The sequence below is a fragment of the Artemia franciscana genome, chromosome 12 (assembly GCF_032884065.1).
Source record: "Artemia franciscana chromosome 12, ASM3288406v1, whole genome shotgun sequence".
NCBI classification, from domain to species: domain Eukaryota; kingdom Metazoa; phylum Arthropoda; class Branchiopoda; order Anostraca; family Artemiidae; genus Artemia; species Artemia franciscana.
This window is the reverse complement of record NC_088874.1, coordinates 34557180-34564675: the sequence shown is the minus strand read 5'-3', so window position 1 is coordinate 34564675 and position 7496 is coordinate 34557180.

Genomic DNA, 7496 nt, shown 5'->3' with positions numbered 1-7496 from the left:
ACGACTGCTCCCAACACTGGGCATATGTCTGAATGAAACCTTCTCTCCCTGTCATTTACTAGTTCCATGTCGATCTCCAAAATCTAGTATAAAAAGCTTATTTTTCTATTCTTGTTTAGTTTAATCATTTTTCACTCTCGTGTCCATTGGATCGCAAATTGATTTTTTCATACAAACCTCATTCATAATCAAAATTTATATAAATCCTTGTGATTTGAGATAGCAACAAATGTATCAAAAGTGATGAAAATGATTGAATTTCACAATATCCCTTGTGAATTGTTGAGCAATTGGTTGTGTATCACTGCCAAGAAAAACTAGATTATTTTCAAACCAAAATACATTTCATTTATTATTGAGTTTACAAGGTAGTTTCGTTGGGTCCAGGCTATTACCCCCACCCCTCCACATGTAAAATATCCCCTTCCCTAGGAAAAATGTCAAAAGTTTCTGACGAAACCGAGACAATAGCGTACAAGTTTTTTTATTTTTTATTTTGGGTGCTTATACATTTCACGTCTGAAATAATAGAAAGCGACCTAAAATATGGGTTCATTTGACAATTTTTTTTGCAAAGCAAGAAACTGAATGTCTTTGAATTTCAGGATGTCTCGCTATGTCATTCTCGCCTGTCAAGAACTCTTATACCTATTGCTTAATCTCGACCTGTTGAAAAATCAGCAAAATTTCTGAAACTCAACGACTTAAGATTAGAGTTCTCACACCAAGTCCCTTTGTGAATAGACTTTTTAAAGTCGCAGTCTATTTCCTTGACTCTAATATTTTTACACACGGTTCTATTTTCTAAAATTGAAACAAACGATTTGTGTGATCAAGACTTAATTTGGCAGCACTTTACGGTTTATCAATAGTTGTCTTGCGTCCTCCTCAGTTGAATATATCAATTGGAAAGGTATAAATTTATTTTCACAGACAAAACACAAATTCCTCACAATATTTGTTTATAAATAAAAACGGAAAAAAAAATTAATGAAGTGGAGAAGAAATTTAGCTGCATGTTAAGATGTGTTAACTACAATTATTTTGTGTTTCATGAAGTAAAAATTGTTTTCCTAAAATGTTCCCTTCTCAATAGCCCCCAATCTAGAACTATAGAAGAGAGAGAGAATAACATGGAAAGAGCATAGATTCAAAATCATGAAAAGGCAATTGACTTACGTTAATATCTTCACAGACTTTTACTTTCTTCAATTTTACCGACAATGATTTGTTCCAATTTGTATGTTGTTCAAATTTTATTCAGGTTTCAATGATTTATACCATCTCCTCTTATTACGATACCATGTTGGAATAAAGGAGTAATAATTCTTTGCAGAATGTCAGTGAAACTTGTTAAATATTTGACACAAAATTGGATCATCACTGAAATTAAAAACTAAATTAAAAAATAATATTACTTTCTAATGATTAGGATCTTTCAGTAACTACTCATCAGCCTGAAATTGAAAGTTGGCCGTGAACTGAAATAACGTAAGTCCAAACCTAAAAAAGATGAGAGGGAAGTGACAGATCACTGAGAAGATAACGACGGATAAGGGGGAGAGGAAAACAGAAAAGGTAATCACATACATTAACATTATCTTAAAGGCCAATACGTGCAACAGTTTCGCTTATGTACAATAGTGATCTTGAAGGGCTTTTTTTTTTTATCTAACTATAACTAAAAGATAGAATAGAATTTTATTCTAAAAATTTTTATCATATATATATATATATATATATATATATATATATATATATATATATATATATATATATATATATATATATACTCACCATATTTTATATTTGTTTTCATTATTTTTATTTTTATCTATTTTTTTTTATTTCTGACTTCTTAACTAAGTGTTGGCTTTTTATGTATTTTTTACAATTAATTTTGTTTGACATAACGTCAAGTTATTAAGAACTTGACGTTCACGTAAAACATAATTCATTGACAAAATACATAAAAAAGCCAACACTTAGTTAAGAAGTCAGAAATAAAAAATAAATAGATAAAAATAAAATTAATGAAAATAAATATAAGTCAAATTTAATTTTTCAAAACTTCATTAAAAATTCAAAATAACATAAATAGATAACTATAAAATTAATGACTAATTTTTCTGGCTATTATGTAACTCAACTAAACTTGGAACAAAACTCTTCCGGTATCTTTCATGTTTAGCTGGGATGGAAGTAAGTATGAGGATTTTTTTGAGATTTTACACGGGACGGTCTGTTGTGGGCGGGAAGGTAGGGTCCTGGGATGATGGAAGATAATCGAAGAATAGACAGGGTATTGGTACCGAAACGAAGGCATAGGAGGCCACTTCTGTCGGCCAACGTGGTGAGCTTGAACTTACCAGGTACATGACGATATGGAATCTTCCCTTTACCAATTATGATTCTAAGTGCTTGTGTTTGGACATTTTCAATCTTATAAATATGCTCTGAAGGAAGACCAAAACGCCACACTGGACAAGCAAACTTCAGTATTGGCTGAATAAAAGAACAATAAAGTTGGAGAAGAAACTTGGGGAGGGGGGAGAGAAAATTTTAGCAAATATTTTAGAAGGGAAACCGAAGGAGAAGCTTGTTTTAGGATTTTTTTTTATCATGGGCATCCCTCTTCAAGTCAGCAGTATTTGTCACCCTAAGTAATTTAATGCATGTGACAAATATTTTGGGAGGAATTGGGTTTGTGAAAGAAGAGGATGATCTTAAAAGATTAACTGTTATAACTGATTATTTACTAGCGTCAAAAAAGAAGCCTCCTGTGTGAAATCGTCAAGTAATTCATAATTGAGCTTTTAAAATTTCGTCGACAAACCTTATGTGCAGACAGGTCGTCAACATACTTCCATCACTGTGTTGTCAGTTATGAGGCTACTAACCATTAAAAAGAATAAAATTGTACCCATTTTGGTTTCCTGGGAGACCCCACAAAAGATAGGAAGGGGATCGGGATAAACATTTTTATTTAAGCACTTGAGAACGATTTGTTAAAAACGAGGCAACAATTTTAGATAAGAAGAGACTCACTTGAAACTCAGTCAGCAGTTAATTTACAAGAATATTGTGATTAATTAGGTCAAACGCTTTCTGGAGATTAATTAATAAAAGATTCAACCAAGTATCAGGGTTTTCAAGGGTTTCAAGAATGGGGTCAAGAAGACTCACAAGGTAGTGGGAATTATATGTCTCCTTCAGGTTGCCAATCTATTGTAAACCAATAAGTTCAAGGATCTCTGCCTTTAACCAATTAGCTAAAAAAAACTTGTTGTATATTCATAAGAAAAATGGGGTTAAGGTTATTGCTCGTACTCCAGTGAAATCATTCAATATATATAGTCCAGGATAGGAGTAATATAGCCCAGCTTCAAGCACGACGGGTAACATGTAATTAGTAACATGTAACAGTAACAAGTAACATGTAATTAATAATATCATTAAAAATACTAGCAAGGGGTGTTGATAGTTTATCAGTGAATGCTTTTATTTGATCACTTAGGATGTCAATGGGACAAACACTAGTTTTTTTAGTTTGTGTATTTTTTTTTATTATTTGCTTTGTTGAAGTTTCTGGGATTTTGTCTTCTGGAGTTTCAGGGATTAGACGGTTTTCCGAGATTGGAGGAATGTTTGCACAATGCTAGCTAGGTGTTTATTAAGCTCATTGGTTGTCTGTTCAGGTGGTTCATACAGAAGAAAATTGAGGTTCTTGCACAAGCGACCTGCTTTTTCTTTCTCTTTCTTAAATCGTTGCTGAGGTTTGCTCTTTTTTAAGTAATTTAATGTATTCTTACCAGAACGAGAAACAGCTCGACGTATTACTTTCTTTATTTGCTTACTGAGGGTTAAGGCCTCATATTTCTTTCCAAGGCGAAAAAGTTTTAGTGTCAATTGGACTAGTCCTGTTATTTTATTTTTAATGTAGGTTTTATATGAGGAATATACCTTCTTGGTAACCTCTGGCAAACTATTCTGGTAATTTGTCATTAATTTTGTTTGAACAAACTAACCTCTGAATTTAGATTTAAACACGACAAAACATCATCCCTACTCTCTGACATAATCCAAGATCCAAAATAAAAAAGACCTTGACTTGTTATTGGCCGGAATGAAAATTCAGAGTCTGAGTAATTTGTTTTAAAAACTAGCAGTGGTTTCAATTGTAATAGGAAACAGTAGAAACAGTAGCTACCACCGAGGGAGGGAAGGGTAGTTGGAGTATTGTAAAAGGTTTTAAGGTCGGTGTGAATAACATCCAAATTGGTTCCACCTTTTTTAGTAGGGAAATCAACAATTTGCTTAAGCTTCCGATCTTTTCAAAGATAATTAAGACTTGGTTCGTTTATGTCTCCTGCTATAAAATGGGTACCTTTTTGTCATGAAGTCAAGGCTTGCTTATAGCCTATCATGAAAATAACGACGAGAATAAGCACTCTGTCCGAGTGAATAATAAAATGAGCAAATGATTAAATTAGTGTAAGGCCGAGACAAGCGTCTGGGCTTAGTAGATATCTAAATGATTTCATCGCTATCCCCTAGACCAGGAATTTTGATAAGAGTAGGAGAGAGTCAATCCTTTTCGAAAATCATTGCTCCTCCTCCTTTTTTCCCAGTTGGTAGTAGACCTTGCGTAGCTTTACAAAATCTTGGAAACCAGTCATTTGAAGGAGATCTGGATTTTGAGCCTGGACTTCAGTATGTTTCAATTTAGCTGTTTCAAATTTTCAAAATTCAAACTTTCGGCCTTCGTAGGAAGGAAACGGGGAAGAAATAACTTTATTTTTTTTTTATCAAACTCTTTAACAACATATATCTTCAAAACAATTTTATTCTAAGGTAGCTTTGGTGGGGTGAAAGTAATAAGTTAATGCTGGAAGTGGGGAGAACATCATCTAAAACTGAAATATTATCATTTTGGTTATTGGAGGTAGGTTCGTCGTAAGGCTGAAACTCACCACCGTGGACCGACAGATTACTAAACCGGTTATGAAATGGGAAGACAAGAGGTTCAATTCTAAAAGTTGTGGGTAAATTGAGAGAGCCGGGGGTAAAAGTCTCCTGGTGCTCCAACGATTCTGTAAGAGCAGTTTCTTCTTATAGCGAAAACATGTTACTAAGTGAGATGTAACAGACTTATAGTCGAAACACGGGAGGCTCATTTTTTAAGCAAGGATAGATCTAGAGATATGGGGAGGGTTAATGGGGAAGGAGGAAGGGGAGAGCTTCAAGGGAAACCGGAGAGATACGCTGAGCCCGTGTGACCAGCGGTGACCACGAAGAAGGGATCTAGTAACGCGATGTCAGTATTGGAAAAGGTTGTTGCGGGCGCGATTTGGGGAAGGGGACTCGAAAAGGGGTTTTTTTACTCAGCTGTTGGCCCCTTCGTCTCGACAAGTTTTTTGGCATTTGCTCGGGGTCTAGGATTATTGCTTGAAGCATTCCCCCATAAGCAACCTTAGTATATTATAATCTAATATATTTTCTGAGGCCAACCTGACTTTCATACATAATGATGATAGAAGGTAATAAGCTTACCTAAGCTATGGATGTCAGGTGATTGATTTTTCTTCTAACGATAATTTCGACAGGACCTGTGCCTGTCTTCATCAGGTTAATTCAAATTTCTTGCCAGAAAGTAAAATCACTAAATAAATAAAACTAAAAACACTGAACAACACTAATGATGAGCCGAACCTGGAGTTATTGTTGTGCCATGGCCCGAATTTTGGTAGAGGCGTTGATGGCTGCTGTCCTAGTGGATCTTAAAGAGGTTGGGCCTTTAGGAAAGGGGTGGAGTTTTTTGTGGATTACCTTCTATCATCATTTTCATATTATAATCGAATACTGGAACACGGTTATAACAATTGAAATGAGTCAAACGGTCAAAATTCTTAAAAGGCACTTGATTAATGGGACAGCTGTTGCTTTGCACTTCTTCAGGTTGTATTTTCGGTATATGTGTAGGAGATTACACTTCTCTTTTTTGTTGCAAGAACCTCCTTCGAAATGCTTGCATACTTTATTTACACGGAAATTTTCTCGTTGATTTGGTTGTTTCTTCAAAACACAGTACCATTTTTGCCTTAGTGAATAAACGGACATTGTTCACCAAATTTGCATGCACCATTTGACATAAAAAAAAACGCATTATTAGTTTTACGTCTTCCGGTAATTCCTAGTCCTTCAGCAATTTTCATAACACAACTTTTTTTGAATAGCTGCAAATTCTGAGCGTTGATTTTGGTCTGTTTCTTCGACAGGGGTCGGGCATGACATTCTACTTCTATGCTGTGAATCTGTTTTTCAAGTTGTAGGATTCAATTATCTTTTGAAAGGCCACTCTCACAACTACTGGGGCAATTTTGAGTGAGCGATTTCTCCAAAGGTAGCGAAAACGTATTATTGAGGTTAACTATAGAGTATGTAGGAGTATCAGCCTCAGGGTCCTCAGTTACAACAGCCATTACACATAAGCTGTGCTTCCAGTTGCTTTTTTGCCGTAATACTGGTGTGGTTCCTGCACAGGGGGGGGGGGGCTGGAACCATGAAAGATATTTCAAGAACTGAATCTTCACACCTTTCCCACCTTTCAAATTCAGGGCAGATGTAAGTAGCTCTGGTTCGTGTCATATTTAGTGTACAATTTTACTGGTAATAAAACTTATTTATGAGTCCAAAATAAATTTTCTTCCAAACAAGGGTGTTAAATTCATAAATCCCAGGGGAAATTATACTCAAATAATTAGCTGTTAAATCATCCAAGTACTGTTTTGGAAAGTATTTTCAATAAAAGTCCGTAGGGAAAACAAATAAATAAATAATCCAAATTTAAATATTTTCAAGTTTAAGGTAAATTATGAACTGTCCATAGCGAATCACAATTGAGTCTTACTATATAACGAGATTATATCCAGATTACATTCAATAGAGGTACTTACAGAATGAACTCTCAATCTAAACTGATCATCCAAGGCTAAGTGTGACACGTAAGCTAAATTGTAAAAATAGGTTGGAGGTATATTCAGAAGGATTGCTGGTGTTTAACCCCCCATCCCCCCCAAGAACCCCCCCTGGAAAACAACCCCCCCCCCTTGGAAAATACCCCATGTGAAAAATAGGACTTTCCAAATTTGGCAATTTTATTTGAGTTTTGTTTTTCATTTTCCTCAGGCGGAAGGAATTTTGGAATTTATGTACTTTACGCTATTCACTCAAGTTTACACTGTGTAAAACTCGCGAACAAACCAGTTTCTTCGTTAGTTTCTTTCAGCTGACGGGAAATCCGGAAAAAGCTGGATTTCCCGGAATTATTTAAATACGATCAGAAATTAAATTAAAAAACAAGCTTTTTCAACTGAAACTGAGGAGTAACATCAAAAATTAAAACAAACAGATATTATTACGTATATGAAAGGACTTGCCCCTCTTACAAATTCTGGTCTTTTTCGCTAAAGTTCCGACTTTTTTTCCTAATTCTT